The sequence below is a fragment of the Trachymyrmex septentrionalis genome, unplaced genomic scaffold (assembly GCF_001594115.1).
Source record: "Trachymyrmex septentrionalis isolate Tsep2-gDNA-1 unplaced genomic scaffold, Tsep1.0 scaffold80, whole genome shotgun sequence".
Classification (NCBI taxonomy): domain Eukaryota; kingdom Metazoa; phylum Arthropoda; class Insecta; order Hymenoptera; family Formicidae; genus Trachymyrmex; species Trachymyrmex septentrionalis.
Window position 1 is genome coordinate 1075480 of NW_017305988.1, and position 17916 is coordinate 1093395.

Here is a 17916-nt window from a genome sequence, read left to right on the forward strand (position 1 = left end):
ACTATGTATCGTTAAATTTCTTTTTAATTTCTTTTTCGTTAGTGATATAGTGATAAGAAGTGATGAACTGTTCAGGTGGACAAAGGACATTCAGGCGTATATTTCTGGTGTAGTTCTTAATATATAGACATGTATAATGCAGCAATCAAATTAAACAATCAGGTAAGAAATAATATATCTACTGTATACATATATTGCAATTTAGATTAGACTTTTTGCTGTATAAATAGTCTCTTAAAAAAAAAACATCAAAATAACCATTGAGTTATAAACAACTAAAGAAAAAACATTTTTCAATTCAAATTTCAAAGAAATGAACTAGTGATAAAATTATATTCTTTATTTAATTTTACATGAAACTTACTTCAATAAAATTTTAAAGCGTGGTTACGAAAAAATTCGATGCTTAAAACTGCGAGATAGCGATAAATAAGTTTGATATTTTCATTAAAAAAATATTGTTTTACTTTAAATTAGTAAAAAAATCTATCGTTAAAAAGTAATATACGAGATAAAGAAATTTCTGAAATTTGTATATACATACGTACACATATACATCACATGCATTTTTATATGCATTATAAATCATTTTATGTACCTATGTAATATTGAACACGAAGTTAAAGATTGTCATATATGTGCAGAATTGCGTTTATATTACAGTTTGTTGTCAATCAAACTTATATGTGTAGTTTGATGCTGCAGAATCGCATAATTTTTTGCACAATAAAATAGTTCTTAGATCTTAGGTAGCTTACAAAAGTACCGCGAGGCAGATGCAAGACATCTTATATTCTAAAAGTATTTATAGATTTGCCATGTCTGGTTCAAGATAAATAAACAGTTGTTAAATGAGAAACTTATGAGGTTACTGAGCTATTGGGAGCATAAAACAAGGCATTAATTTATCCGTCACGTAGTGACAACAGCTTCGGGAACGTTCACAATAACATTTCGGTAAAAATGTCAGATGCAAAAAACATTTTCAATATTTTTACGATAACATAAAAATATTTACCAACTTGCGAATATTATTTTAAAGCGCAATTTATATAAAATAGATATGATGCAAAAGTGTATCTAGATATAAATACTCATGCCATCATATTATGTATATGTCTGCTCGTTTTTATAATCAATGTCAGCTTGTAAAACATATGATGCGAGTGCATAATGGTGTACATATAATAAATATCATCTTTGTATAACATTAAATTAACAGTATTATATTCGATGATTTTTTTTTATTTATCAATGACAAAAAAATGCTGCTTTATTATAATAATAAAATTTTTAGTTTCTCTCTGACGTACTATTACGTATGTAAAAAGACTCCTAAACTAATTTTGAATTTTTAATTTATGACCAAACTTTAATAAGAAATAACAAATATTATGTTATTAAAAGTATTACAATATTTTAAAAAGTCTACTTATTTTTAGAACTGATATTTAATAGATTGAATAGATTCAAAAACCAGAAATAGATTGCAACTTTGTGTTCTTGATATGGACTAGAAAAAGTAAACCGTAATTGTCGGTGACGTCTTATACTCAACGTCAGCGAACTTCTTTTAAATATTATACTTGATACAACATATATTTGGATACAACATACATTGGATATAACATATATTTTAATTTTATTTTTAATTTATTTTGTATAAATTTTATTTTATCATGACTTATATTGATTGTTTTGATCAAGGTTTTGATTAGGGTTGATATTATAACACAAATAGTACAATTTATTGTAATTTTAAAAATGTGCAATATAAAAAGAACAAAGTTTGAAAATACTAAAATTAATAAATCTCAGAAAAATAACAATATTGCCATTATAACAAAAATATATCTATTTCAAGTAATGTTTGATATATGCAAATATTCTATACTGATGCTTGTTTATTGCCAGTAACAGGAAATTGAAGCTATGCATCGCGAGAGATTAACAGTATATAATTAAAAATTTTCGTGATAAAAAAATCTACGCAAATAAATAATTGCTTGGTTACGCACATATAGCGGAAATTATGTAAAATTCAGTAACGTGACTAACATCTTCGTGAATAGTGCGGTAAGATCGTTGATGTTGGGATAGGTCGAGAACTCTCGTTGCCATATCAATATACCTAAGTGAAATGATACGAGGCAGCAGTAAAGTCCGACAGTAATGACGCATTAGGGGGTTGCCAGGTCGATTTAGCCGGCTATCAAACAAAAGGCAACTTTTACTGGATCCAGCCAAGGCAGCAGCGTGCGCGTGCTCGTTTTAAGAGGTTCGGTTGGGAGAGAGCGTGCCGGCCACTTATACCTGACGCTTTATGCGTTTTATAGGCGCGACGTGCGTTTCGTGTGCCAAACAGCGCATAAAAGTGCAACCAGATTGGCCGTTCTCGTCGTTACTACGTCACGGATTATTCGCGATGTTTCACGCCGCAAAATCAAATCTGCCTGTTGACTTGGAATTATCTGCCAACAGAATCCGAAAAAAAAAAAGAAACATTTTATGTGTGTGCATATACGCTGCGATTTTGTTTCTATTTAGTAAAGTTGTATGCAAACTAGAATTTACGGATAAAATAACTGTCTCGATAAATTTCAGTAACTGTTTCTAAAAATTTATTTTGATATATAACTATTGAACTATATTTTATTTCAAATTTAATTTATATTCACTTACAGTTTTTCACTATACAGTGAAGTATAAAAAAAGAGATTGAAAATTATGCATATTAAACGCATAATTGCATTATCATCAGACAACGAATTTCTTAAAAAATTTATTGAACAAACAATATTTAGATTAAGAAACTTTATTTTAGACCGCATATGGAAAAACACAATTAATACTAGAAATTAAAGGCCGATTGAAGCTGGATCTTTTAATAATAGGCCTTTAATTACTATTATTTATCGAACAAAATTATTTCGTATAAAAAAATAAATTAAAAATAACGATTATTTGTTTGTATAACAGTATAATAATATTTTATGTAAATTACCTTAATAACAAGTGTATTATTTCACTAATTGTAATATATTGTTGACATTCAGTAAATCATTCAATACTCGTAAAGTATATCAGCAAATCATGGTTAGTCAAGCTAATTGCAAATGACAGTCATAAATAAAATCTCAAAGAATTAACGACTTTTTATTATTTAGTCTCTTTAATCTAACAGATAGTGAAGCAATATCCTAAATACAACTTTAAAATTTATTGTAAAGTATTGTTGTCTATATTTGAAAAAGCGAAGTACCGTATTTATGTATCCTTTAATCCTGAAAACTTATTCTGATATTGTACATATACACATGTACAGTTAAATTTAGTTATAACGTTATTATTATACCTTGTTCCTTTTTTTTTCATTTTTGTTTTATGCACAATATGTTAAAATTTGTCTTTATTATTTTGTAAAATACAGTGATTTAATTTCGCATAGTTATATTCATTCCCGGAATATCGATCAAACATAATTTACAACCCTGTGTCAGTTGTGATACGAGGGGTGGGAATGGAAGAACAGACAGAAGGGAAACCTGGGGAAGGGAAGGTGGAAGATAGGATTGATGAGATCAATATGCAGTAAGTCTGAGCACGGCGTCCGGAGTTAATGGCGGAGATGCGTTGCGGAGAAGCTTTAACGTCCCACTAGGTGTGAAATATTTTATTAGCGATATCTTTGCGTTACGTTCAAATTGAAAATTTCGCAACAATAAATAATATCCGCAAAAAATATGTTCTATATCTTAATAAAAAGAATTGTTGCATAAATATATAAAAACATATGAATTGTGCGATTATACATATATACATAGATGTGTGTATAAGCGTAGTGATATAATAAAATAATTTATTATATATATTATATATAATATTTATTTGTATTTTGTATTAAGATTTGTTTGGATGTTTTCGTTATTCAGTAATACGTAAAGCAAGATTTCATTTTCTTCCCACAAGGTAGAAGTAGCAAGCAATGGAGCTTCGAATCATATCAAATTTGATTCAATCTTTATGACGTGAATAAAAAAAAGATAAAATCTCGTTTTTATCGCTGGTACCAGAATATGACAGGACCGGTTTTACGATGCACGCCCCGATAACATTCGATTTCGCAACATGAATATATGTAGAGCAAAAGCAACAAATTTTTATCAGTGAATTAAATTGGAACATATTATATTGCAAATATATTATATATGTGAACACTTTTAATTATAGCTAAGAGACAGAAATATTTTATCTACACGTTTGAAGATACAAAAATGAATGCCCCTACTTTTTTATAAGAAAAGAAAAGAAAATTATAATATTTATAATTAAAAAATTTTAATTTATTTAAGTGTGCATTAAATTATTAAGCAAATAATTACTTTGTTGTAAAAATGAAAATGTTTAAATGTATTAGAAAATTACAAAAGTCGGAAATAAATATAATTAGAGTCTTCTTGTTCATTTTCTCTCTCTCTACCAGTTATACTTATTACATTTTTGTTATTATGTTTATCAACAACTTTATTAAATTTTTATTCTGTTTTATAATAATTTTGAACTTATGTAAAAATACCAGAATAGTTTTATATTGCAAGAAATAATACACCTATAGCTATACAACAATTGAAGGGATGGGCGAAATAAAGGCCAAATTCTACTTAGAATCTTTTTCTTTTAGAGAGCTTTTATATATAATAGCTTATATATAATTAGCTTTTTTATATAATATTGATGGTAATAGAGAAGTATTGTGATATGTAACTTCTTAAAGATATTGCATAAATTTATTTCATACTGTACTCATTTATGTATAATAAAAAAAGTAGCAAAAGTTATTTTAATTTTTATTAAAATCAAGATTTTATAATTAGGCCTTTATTCTGTCCCATCCTCTCAATTGATGAACTGGTAAAGTGACCATAGAGAAATAATAGTCATGTTATCTAATGTTTTTACTTTATCGTATTATTAATTATCTAAAACACACATTAAATCAGTCTGGTTTGTAATAAAATACCATATTTAATTTACAATCACGCTAGCCACAATGGGATAAATAATAGCATTGGAATACTATCAGCAGCATAATAAATGCTCACGTTATCGAGCATATACATCCACAGCGTTACTCTATCCCTCGTAGGTGAAAGCAAAATAATTATCCAACGAGCTTTTCAACTCCCTGCACATCATTCAAAGTTGTTAATAAATTTATGAAATATTTATACAGCAAATCGAATTTGACATGTTTATAGCAAATCTTATTGCGAAGTGATTGCGCATTTGATATTTATAGCGTATTGTTACATAACATTTTTACATAAACGTAAATGTAGTATAAATTTACACTTTTGAAGTTTAATAAGAAAATTTTTACTTTTAGAAAACATTAAATTGAGTTATATAAAACGCGTTTAGTCGCAATGAAGTCGATAGATGTTAAAATTTACATAGGTAATGCAAATTGGAGATTACGTTCTAAAGATAAATGTTTTCCCTCGAGAATTGTTTAAAGTATATTGACCGTTAAGTAGCCAGAACGTGCTTTAGATTTGGATCGCGCCATTAGTATCGCACTTCTGCTGGAATCGGCCGGCGGCACGTGTCAAAGGATGGGTAAAGTAAAAACAGAAAAAAGAAGATGAAGGATAGAGAGAAGAAACAGCGCCGCCGAAAAGAAAGGAGAAGACATCCAGTGGCGCTGTTTCGAGATACGCAGGCGCGGGATGCATCAGAAGAACGAGAGGCGCATATGTGAAGGAGAGATAGAATGATACGAGCAGCCAAGATGGCCGTACCTACTTCCCCGGCTTCCCTCACTCGGTCCTCCTCGGACAGAATGCCTGCTGCGACGAAAACCAGCTTTGTACCGCGAGATAGAATACACGCACACAATCGCGCGATCTCATATGCGTATGCTCACACTTACCACAAACGTTTCCAAAGCCGTTTTCGACCTCTCTGCCGTCGTTCTCTCTTTTTCTCTCTCTCTTCGATTTTTCATCCGGCACCAGTTGTTAACGCCTTGACTTTTTAGCAATTCCGGCGATCCACGACGCTTCGCGAATTTCAAAATTGTCGTCACCGTCATCCTCGTCACCGTCGTTCATTTTCCTCGCGACACGTATGCTGACATCCCCGTACTTTCGTTCGGAATGTCTACGATACTATGTTGCGCCGCTGTACCGTGAGACGAGTAGCCCTAGAGATGTATGGGGGATACAGGCGAGCTGGGTTGAAATAGGGGAGATACGTAGAGGGGTATCGTGTCACTGTTTTGGTGATGCTGTATTTCGTTAAAATATTGCTGGATATTTATATCTGGATTTTACTTTCGCGATTTCATTCTGCAATTTTTAATTATTTACATTTTTAATACAAAATCTGCAAATAATTACTGCACTATTTGTCAGACATATTGAAAGAATATTTGACGAATATTCAAAGCTTACGTAAATTTACGTATAGTTAAAAATTTTTGTCAAAATATTTTTGCAAAAATATAAAAAATTCCGAATTTGGTAAATACACGACAATTATCTGACGATATCGATCCTTCAAGACAATGGTGTGTTGCGCTCTCAAAGATAAAAGAGAACATTCTTAAATGGCGCATCAGTAGAAAGAGATTGTCGTGGTACGGTATCGCTCTAAAGATGCAGAAAGGCGGACAGAAGAAGTACAACGCGGAGTAGAGGGAAAGAGAGATAAAAGAGAAGCGACGGAGGCTGTGACACGAGAATCGCGCGCGCATGATGGAGGGAGTATCAGCAAGATGGCTGCTACGGAAGCAGCAGCATCCACATCGCGTGTCGCGGCAATCACGTTGAATCAAGCGTTTCTCGAAGTGAAAGTGTAAATCGCGTCATAGTGCTGCTTTTCTGCATAATGATTCCTTTTTAATTAAGAAACCTCCTTAAGACGTATTTATGAATTTAAGAATAAAACATTTTAATTGATACAAAACGACCACGCCCAAGCTGCGAGCGGCCATCTTGTAATGTCAGCTGAGCGCAGTGCATCATGGTAACCAGTGATGCAACCCTAGCAACCGACGCTCACTTCACCAACCTTTATTGAAGTCCTATCATCAGGTATTTTCTGCACATTTTATATGTTTTATAACATTTCTGATGACAATGAATATTTTTCATACATTTTTATCTTCGTAATTTACATCTCTTCATGATAATTTTTTACATATATATACAATACTTATAATTAACACAAATAGACCGGATAGACATTACAAGAGCTGCATTCTTAAATATTATACATGACTGTCTACATTTGTAATTATTGGTATGATATAGTCTACAGCATTTATTAAAAATTAACAAGTTTATTAGTTAACTAATTTATATAGGCTAATTTATATATTAATATAGGCCCGTATTCAATAATGTTAGCGCGTTAACATACTGTACATTATGCATATTATAGAATTTCAGAGAGAATTTTATCGATAAAAGCGCGTTCTGAATATGGGCCTATATGTGTTTATGTAGAATATATATATATATACATATATTACATATATGTATATAGTTCTCTTTCAGATTTTTATAAGTAAATACTATTGTTCATTAATATTTTGGTATTCGCACAACTTACATAAATTCCCTACTCTAATCAACAACTGACCAAGTTCTTCATCGTTCTTTCTCGTAAAAGAACACTGATATCATCACACATTTTAGCAGATCACAAAACGTATCCACTTACACTTCATTGCTTAACACATTAAGTACTTTAGCTCAAGTTTCACGGTATGTTTCGACTCTACTCACGTTATATAAATGTAATATATTGTATATCAGATAAACGTTATCTCTCCTTTCAGAATCTGTGCCATATTTGCTTACAAGTAGCGAAAAATCAAATATAGTACGTATTCTCAGATTTCTGATAAACTCGTCAGCGAAACTAAGATCGAATTATAAATTGTAAAATTCTATTTAATTGATATTATCTTAATATAATATGTTAAATCAAGATAAATAAAAAATTATACCAAATAATGTAACAAATTGATTACAAATTAAAGAAACATACCTGTATAACGAAACATTATATTTCGTACTATATTCCCCAATAAAATATATAATACAATATTGAAAGATGTTTTTTTGGAATTAGCAATATCGTAGATTACAAAAAAGATCTGAACAAAAATCAATAGAAAGGTAAATGTAGTGAAAGAAATAAAATGCAATGAAAAAAGAAAAGAGGAATTATCCGATGAAAAAGATTGAAGAAGAACATTTATCAGGTTGAGACAAAAATAAAGATAATAAACATTACTGGGAGAAGGAAAAGAAAGAAATATACATAGTAAAAAATGGAAGGAAATACGAGAGAATAAAAAAGAAATAGAGGGAGGAGGAGAGAGAGAGAGAGAGAGAGAGAAAGAGAAGTACAGAAGAGCGATATCGTGTTAGGATAAAAATAGAAGGTGAAAAATAGTTGTGCAGACATAGCAATGATAGCAAATTGGAAAAAAAAAGTTTCTAAATAAAAAATCAAAAGAGAAGCGCAATTCTATGTTGTTAAAACGCACGTTTAAGTTGGAATCAGAAGGGACGAATATAACAAATTTTTATCTTGTATGAAAATAACAAGAATATAAGGAAAATAATTTGTGTAGAAAAATATAAATGATTATTTGGAAAAGGGGACGCAATAACAAAATTGAGAATGATTGTGGAATGCATAAAAAAAACGGACAAAGAAAGATAAGAGCAAAATGTCGCATTCTCATTGGTTTCTCGCATAGCTCCTCTTCTCGACTTGGTCCATCTTGGCATTTCTTCAGAGCGTGCGCATTCTCTAGATCTCTCTTCGTGGCCCCGATGAACTTACGTGATGAAAAACTTACCAACCCATGTAGAGCCTTTTTACACTATGTACCCCATGTGACCCTGTCCAAGTCTACACGCAGGATATCTAGGACTATTTTGCGACTTCTGTTTCACACATGCACACACGATCTTATCTGACTCCATTGTTCTTAAACTATGTCTGTGTCTTACATACGCTTGATCACACATAACAAAAATTGTTATATATACATATAATTTACCATAAAAACTGAACATTGCCATTAGATATTATGTAACAAGGAAGAAGTATACTATTTCTGTTTTTAGCACTGATTTTAACGCATTAATATAATACATATACATATACATATATGTGTGTATATAACATTATATGTCTGCATTTAGGATTATGCATTCAGTTATTATATCCTATACGCAGTAATATATATGTTATTAATATATTATAGTTTGGCAATTCACGCTCGCTGTTCTGTGATTTATTTGCAGTCTATTGATTCTATAATCTCTCATATTTTTTAGAAGAACATAATACAAAATATATATAATTATATTATATTTTTTTCGAAAAATTATTAGATTTTCAGCACGGAAAAACTTTTTAATTTATGTGTACTTATATAAAAAAATATAAAAATATATTTTAAAAATATGTTTAAATAAAGTTTTCTTGGATAATTATTACTATCATTTTAGAGCTCGTGCTAAACTTTAGTAAGATATGGAAATTTTTTTGAATTTTTTTGTTGACCTTGCTTGATGAACTTGTTATCATTTGTCAAATGCCGTAAAGTGTTATTATCACATTTGACACATTGCATATTTCAATTTATTTAAATGCTATTAAGCAGTTGTACACTGAGAGAAAAAGATGATTATAATTACTATAATTTAATTATAATTTGTTGTCATTTTTTGGTATAATTATATATTTATAAATATTTTCATCATGCAAATGTAATCAATTATGCTATTAATCTAATAATTGTCACATACATTGTTTGAGAATTATATAATTTTTTTCTTAATATATTTTTTAATTATTATTACCACACAAATAATATATTAATTTTTAAAAATAATGAAATTCATTATAATTGCGGTTGCATTTACTAAACAATAATGTTTATTATATTTATCGTTTAGTTCTTGATATTTTACTATATTAATATTAAAATTATCATAATTTGTAGTATAATTTTTTTATGTTTGAGAGAATTGTACATATACACTAACATTGTTATTATCACTAACATTGTAGCAATAATTGTAAAAATGGAGTCTCTAATTATAATTATTTTACCATGCAATTATAGTCATTAATACCAAACACTTTCTTTCAGTGTATATACAGACTGCGTTAAAAGTGTCGAAATCCATAGAGTAAACTTTTTGAACTTTTTCTGAAAATTGTTTTTTCTTATTGATTTGTCACGGAATATAGCTCTGGGATTGCTATTTTTCTATTTCGCGATTGCTATTTTTTATTTCGCACCATCACATCGCCACATTACGTATTTGTCAACCTTATGTTATTTATACATGCCCCGGAAATTCATTTATATATTCACTTATCTCTCTAATCTGACATTCACGCTCGCACGTACAGTCATCGGCTTGAACTTGTTAGCGCCTAAGGTTATCGTGTGTAATATCGTTTATACGCTTATGCTCCGTCATTGCTTTAAGTAGGTAGAAATCAATAATCGTGGAATAATTAATGGGATTTTATTAAGAATCGTAATGTTTTTGTAACCTTAATAACTGATTGATGCATGTTCTATTTATAAATGCAATTTACATTAAAATCACTTTTCAAGGACTTTATTTGCAAAGCATGTACACTGAGAAAAAAATATCTTAAATTTCAATAAATATTTGAATTTAAGGTATTTTTTCTCAGTGTAGTTATTATAAATAATTACATAATTATGTATAAGTATAGTTTATTAGTTACTGCTTCACATACGCATAATTATTAATAATTTTATTCTTTTTTATATAGTTAAAAAGATATTATACAACGTTAAATAAAAAGTATAAATAAAGATTTCTTTAATAAAAAATTTATTTATATGTATATAATACATATATGAATGTAGATTTATATGTATATATTATATGTATATTATATGTATAAATGAAATTATGTTCTTTCTTGATTTCATCGTAATTAAATCAAAATTCAAAATAATGAATTAAAATAATAATTTTTTGTTTGTATATATAGTATTTGTAATTAAAATCATTTTCTGCTAAAATTTTCACAATACTATCTGTGTTTTAAGGGGGGAGTATACTTTGACCAGTCTGAAAATTTTTTTAGCATGGATTGCGGAAAAAATATAAATACGATTCGCTTGTAATTTGGCATTTTACTAATACATATATTGAATTTGTTATGTTGCAAATTTTATTGAGCAATATTAGTTGCTTTCTATTTATACACAAGTGAAACTAAGTCTGAAGTGAGCCGAGTATTTCATACTCAGATTAATGACGTCACTACTTGCTTACTTTGGTAAAAAGTTATCACATGACAACATAGGTTCATAATTTTACTTTTAAAGTGAGTTTACGAGATTCACTAATAGCGTTTTTGGCCCGACCGCGTTTGCACCAACCTGAGTTGGAAAATGCTTTGCTATTGGATGACGTTACACGCTCTAGAAGAAACGTCATTATCCGTCTTTAATCCAGGTTGGTGTAAACCCAGTCGGGCCGAAAACGCCATAAAGCACACAGTCTCGATTTTGTGTAGATTGTAGATAAAAACTCAATTGAATCTCACTTGTCAGAATGCAAAAGGTACGCGCATTCAACTGAGTCATGATGTTACAAGTGAGAATTATCTGAGATTCAGTGTAAATAAATAGAAAGTAACTATTGATCTTGTGAGGAAATATAGAAATCCGCGTAAAACGTTATTGTGCGTGCACCGGTAAATGGTATACACGATTCCGCCATTTTAGTTACTCTGAAATAAAAAATCCAAATAGCTGCGTTTTCAGCAGAAAAAGCTTTGTAACTGTTGTAAAATTCTTCAGTATAATTGGTTTATATTTAGATCCATAACGAACCAAAAGCAAGAACCAATCATTTTCCTCGTAAAATCAATATTTCTCAATAGAATTTATAATATAATAAGTTCAATGTATATATTAAGAAAGTGCCGAATTTCAAATGGTATTTAAGTATACTTTTCCCATAATCCATGCTAAAAAAATCTTCATTTTTCAAATTGTACTTCCCTCTTACTCAAACAGAACAACAAGTCACGATTTAACGTCAAAATGACATTAAAATGAATCGAAAATGATTAAAAAATGACTTTGAATGATAATTTTTTATACATAGCTATATAATACATGTATATAAATTATATTCTATAAATTTCTTTCTTTGATTTACAATCAAAAACTGGATTACTTTTCATACATTCAAAAATTTTTTTCACAAAATTATTATCAATCTGCAAATTTTTTTATGCTGCATGATGATTTTATTTTGAAATCAGAATTTTTATGACTAATTAAAACCAACATCAAGTTTTTTAGAATTCACAATGCGGATAGTAAAAATCAGATAACTTTAATTAGAATATATATAACGATGATAAGTTACATCATTATATACAATATTATCTCTTGTTTAATATTCTTAAGAACTTAAGATTTTTATTACAGCTACTGTGCTATTAGCTAACTGCGTTTGACATAATCATATGCAAATAGGAGAACGCGTAATAACAGAGCGTTTACAGAACGAAGCACGCCAATTTCATTGTCCCTGTGGTTTACCAATTTACGGGCCATTACGGCTAACTTCTACAGACCATATTGGGCGTGAGATGGTCACGTCGCTGTATCATCCATTATTCATCACTCTCTTTCCCAGACTTCAGTACAATTTTGTCCGTTGATCCTGCACTCTGTTCATATATACTCTTTATAAATTTTTTCACAGTACAGACTTTTATGCATTATTAGTCTTTTAATTAATGTTGCGAATCTCGTCATTGTTTTTGTCCGAAATAATATAATACAAATAAGTATTTTGGCAGTTTAACTATACAAAATATAACATATATTTCACGAGATTAGAAACGCAAAACGGAAAAAATGAGCTAATATACTTTTTAAGTAAAAATTATCTATTTATATATATATATACACGCAATTTTCTCTTTTTAGTGATGTTTACGACATTTGCTAATTGTTTTTATGTATTCCTTTACAATTGAAAAAATTATTTATATATGTATTTTAAAATATTACATTTTTTTTGTTGTAACATACAATATATTTATATGTATACATATATTTCACTATTTTTATTACGTTTTTTTAATATTGTAACAAAGAAGAAAAGAACGTGAAACTTTATGAAATATCACGATATCATCTAAGAATCTTCGTAAAATCTTTACTCACATTTTAATCAAGACAATGTCATATATCTAGCATGTAATTTATTCTCGTCACATGTTACTGTGCTTTAATATCTCAAGATCAAAACAGATTATCTACTCCGCAAGCGGAATGGAATGTCAAGGAACGTGTACAATTTTTTTGATGCAAGGGATATCGTATTTTTTTTAGTTTTGACCTTGACGTCTACAAAAGGAATGTTGTGCAAGACGGTCCAGAGACTATTTTGGAGGCGGGGTTGCCGAGAAGAATTCCGGGGGTACAAATACCTGAAGTCACTCCCCTTTCTTTTAGAGCGTCTCTCAGTTTAGGATCCGCCCGGTCCTCTACCCTCTCTCCAATTCAAACAACCTCCATGAAAGAAATCATCATGGTAGTTGCGTCTAAAACGACTTTCGTGATGGAAGACGCTGACCTAAATTCAATACGGAGTGCTTTAATAAAGACATTCTTCATTTGGCTTTTGTATTAAGGCATCGTTGGTTGTAAATCGTCGTCGTCTTTTGTGAATCTTATGCTATCATTGCTTTCGCAAGGGTTCTGAAGGGTTGTGCCTGACACATTGAACTTTATTAATGTTTGACATAAAGGTATTATTCTCACTATTTCGTTACGCGGTTGACGCGGTATGGTTTCATGGAACGAATCATATAATCATATTCTCATTGAAAAACAAAAATTGTGCTTTGTTCCTTCATATTTATAATAAGAAAATAAACGATGGACGATTATTTACAAAAATACAATTATTATATTTGCGAATTATGATTTCATGAAAGTCGGAAATTGTGTGGCTAAAGTGGCTTTATCTAATTAATTAAAAATTCATAAAAAACGTAGTAAAACAAAATGTTTTAATATCAAATAAAATTATTATGTAATTATTAAAAAGCTTTATAAAATTTTGTATGTTTTGTGAGATATTTTTCGCGGGGTCGTTATGATAAATTCTTATATTTTGTATATTCCTCTCTGGTACTATTCCTCTGTTTTCGCATTTTCCTCCATCATCTCCTTCTATCTTCCTCTACCGATTTATTTGTGTTATGTTCGTAAACGTTTGAATTGCAAATTCACATTGTGCAGTCAATTGCATGGCACAACATGCCAAAGTTCTGAGTCGCAAAGAAATGCATTACTGTTGTATTATATTATGTGCAATCTTCAACGGGAATATTAATAAACACGCTTGATGTTATGTAATGTTATCTCCTATGGTTTTGTGTTTCTTATTATTAAATTCGCTGATTGAGACTTTACTTGATTATCCTGTGCTGTGTATAGTGCTGTTTTAGCATGATATTACAATGCACTGGGAATTCTATTTCACAGATTATTTAGCGTAATGTATACGCTAAATAATGAAAATTATTTTTTATCATGAATTTTATACGTATGTCATAAAATAGCGTGCACCACAGAAAATTTTTGAACAAATTAGAAACAACAAAATAGAAAATATTTGAATAAGATCAATATGAAAATTAGTATGTGATTATGTTTTTTCTTTACTTCCGCAGAAATGTGAATAAAATTAAGTTTAAAAAGATTGACATTATAAAATTAATGCTATAAAAGCTGAAATCTGACGCAACGAGAGCTGCATGATTATCCATGATAAGTTCTCCGTTAATCATAAAATGTCACATGGTCAGAGCACAAAGAGCATCAGTATACTTATCAAACAGAATATCATTGTAGGGCTCAGAATCAGGCATTCATTATTCATTTGATACAAACAGCGAATTCAGAAGCTTATGCTTCGATGATCGTATTTATACAAAGTAAACGCGTTCAGTGTCCAGATATTCATAGAATATTACGCCATATGCTTTTAGTATACCTATTTACAATATATACCATACAGATTCTCTATATTTTCTCTCTACATAGATTCTTTTTGAAATAGTTTTTTTTAACCAAAATACTTTTTAATGATATAAAACATATATGCACACTGAAAAAAAAGATTGGTTACTGCAACAATTTAGATAGTAAAATATAGCATAGCATTTTTATATAGTTGCAGCAACCAATCTTTTCTTTCAGCACAATAATTTAATATAAATATTATCAAAAATATTATAAAAAATTTGACATATACAAAAAAGAAAATAAATATTAGTACATTCTTTCATTAGATTATATAAAATAAGTCTCTTTTTTTCAGATCGGAGATATCCAATTTGCTGATTTGAGAGGAAATAAAAAACACCATTTTTTCACATCCAACATGACAAGGTAAAATATTATATTGATTTTGTTAACGCAATATTATAAGTTAGTTTTTTTAATTATTATAGAAAAAGAGAGAAAAATTTGAACACAAAATTTTTATTTGATCTAAATCAGTCGTATCACAATTAAAAAAATGTTTTCTAAACTTATTTCATAACAAGCAAATATCATTCTCTACAAGGATGTAATACGCATTTTCTTACGACGTTAGCATAATTAATAGTCCCCTAGCAATAACTTATACACCCGCACCCTACCATTAGCTCTAAATATTTATGGCCTCATTCATTTCGTTTTATGTTTCAATTCAAACGTATCAATGTGACTTGCTTGCTTTTACAAATAGCAAATTAAAATTTATTCATTTTACTTTTTGCTTATTTTATTAACTTATTTTATATATTTTAGCGTGTGTATTTATAAATATTAATTTTGTAAAAAAATTTGTAGATACCTATACAAATTAGTTCCGAATTTTTTAATATTTTCAGAAATCAATTGTAAAATATAAAAGATATCTCAAGGTGTCTTTTACCGGGAAAAACGGGAATTCTCAGAGAATATTTTTTATCCTTGAAAATCTTAGAATTCTCATAGAATTTTGTTAAAATAGTTAGGGAAATTTTTTAAATTCTATTTTTTTAAATTTAAATTTTATTTTATTTGACAAAATAATTTCTTTGATCATTTTTTGATAAATAATGCAAGTTTAACTGAACCCTAATATCAGATATAGCAGCCGATGAGCCGTTTGTAATATGCTAACAGCATATGAAGCGATAAAACGTGATTTACAATAGGAATCGTAGTGGTCGTAAAGTCTGAAATCGTAAGAAATTGACTAATCGCAATCAAATGTGAGGAATAATCGACTATAATTGGTCAATTTCTTGCGATTTCAGATTTTAGGACCACTAGATTTCTATTGTAGACTTCGCACATGTTGATTCGACAATGAGTCGGAAGTCGGTAGTTTTAAGTCTTACCTGTGAATCAATGAAGTTGACCAACTTGTACGACGACTAAAGATGTCTTTTTATGCTGATGTTTGACTCTCATTTTTAGCGTCAAAATAGATCACGTGATCGAGATTATCGCTTGATATTCGTTAATTTTTATCACGTTATCTGTCGCTAAAAATGAGTGTCGAACGTGAGCATGAAAAGGCACCTTAAGTAAGACTACCGATTTTTTTAAGACTAAATTCCAATTTTAGAAAATGCTCAGAAAGAAGTAGATGCACTTAACGAACAAATTCAAGCTTTAAAAAAATGGATTTCAGTATTTTGTGTTGTCTAAATGTTATTTACTTATAGATATAAAAAAATTATACATTTTCGGTTTTTTTTAAATATAAGAATTATATTTTTTTCATAATGTAAACAAGTTATATTTGTATATATAATTTTTGAACTATTTGTTTTGGAATGTCTTTAATGTACAAGTAACGTTTTTAATCTTATTATATCTAGAATTTTGAATAAAATTCATGGAAAAACCTGGAATTCTTAGAGAATGCTTTTATAAGATTTGAGTATCTGCACCGGTAAAATATAAAAGATATCTAGGAATATAATCAAAATGCTTGAATTCGTATAATACAATTATGGATTATTGCGACCTATTTATTAATTTTTTTTGTAAAGCTTATTAATGTTTCGGTAAAGTAAAATATTTAATTCGATATTACATTCTTTTTTCTTTTGATCGACAATTATTGATTATTTTAATATCAAACTTATCATTATCAATGGTTTGCCATAAGAAACGCAACGTGATCATGTGCGTCAAGTAGCAACTTCGAAATTGTTTCTGATATGATTTTTATTATTATCTGATATTTTAATTTATAATATAAAACATTTAATAACTGTAGAGTTAAATCATGTTCTATTGCGATATTCTAACATTCAGAGACTCTCACGTCTCTAGGATTTCTACTAACCGCAGTTATCCTTCAACCTTATCCCGCTTGCGAGAAAGTTTCTCAACCGGTAAGGCAGATCACTTGTAAACTTAACGAACAGTCTTGAACATATTAAATTAATTTGTTGTAAATTATTATTGGATTATAATAGCTGTCTTCGCGCGTCTCTTTTTTTATTACGAATTCGTTTTACTCTCGATAATCTTTCAACTACTTTTTTTGTCTCACAAGAAACTTGTTCATACATATTTCCATCATTACCACACTCGCAAATGTCACTATTCCTATTTTAGTTATTAATTTGTATTATAGAAAATAATCGTATAAATATCATGCCTTATCTTGTAATTTATAAATGCATTTATGCAACGCAAAAATGAATAGGGACAACTGTACTGTTTATAACGATAGCAACGATAGTAAATTTGAATTTAAAATTTTTGAGACAAAGTTTTTATAACATTACATATATATATAT

The 17916-nt window shown here is 29.2% G+C and overlaps 1 protein-coding gene across 1 annotated transcript in view; it reads left to right on the forward strand.

Annotated features, from left to right (window-relative positions):
* The window catches only part of LOC108754688 (homeobox protein abdominal-A homolog), a 115018-nt gene extending 99541 nt beyond the window's left edge, over positions 1-15477 (forward strand). Inside the window, exon 5 of the transcript XR_001939727.1 lies at positions 15444-15477. The gene's annotated coding sequence lies outside the window, so the exon portion shown is untranslated. The remainder of the gene's footprint in view (positions 1-15443) is intronic.
* The last annotated feature ends 2439 nt before the right edge of the window (positions 15478-17916 follow it).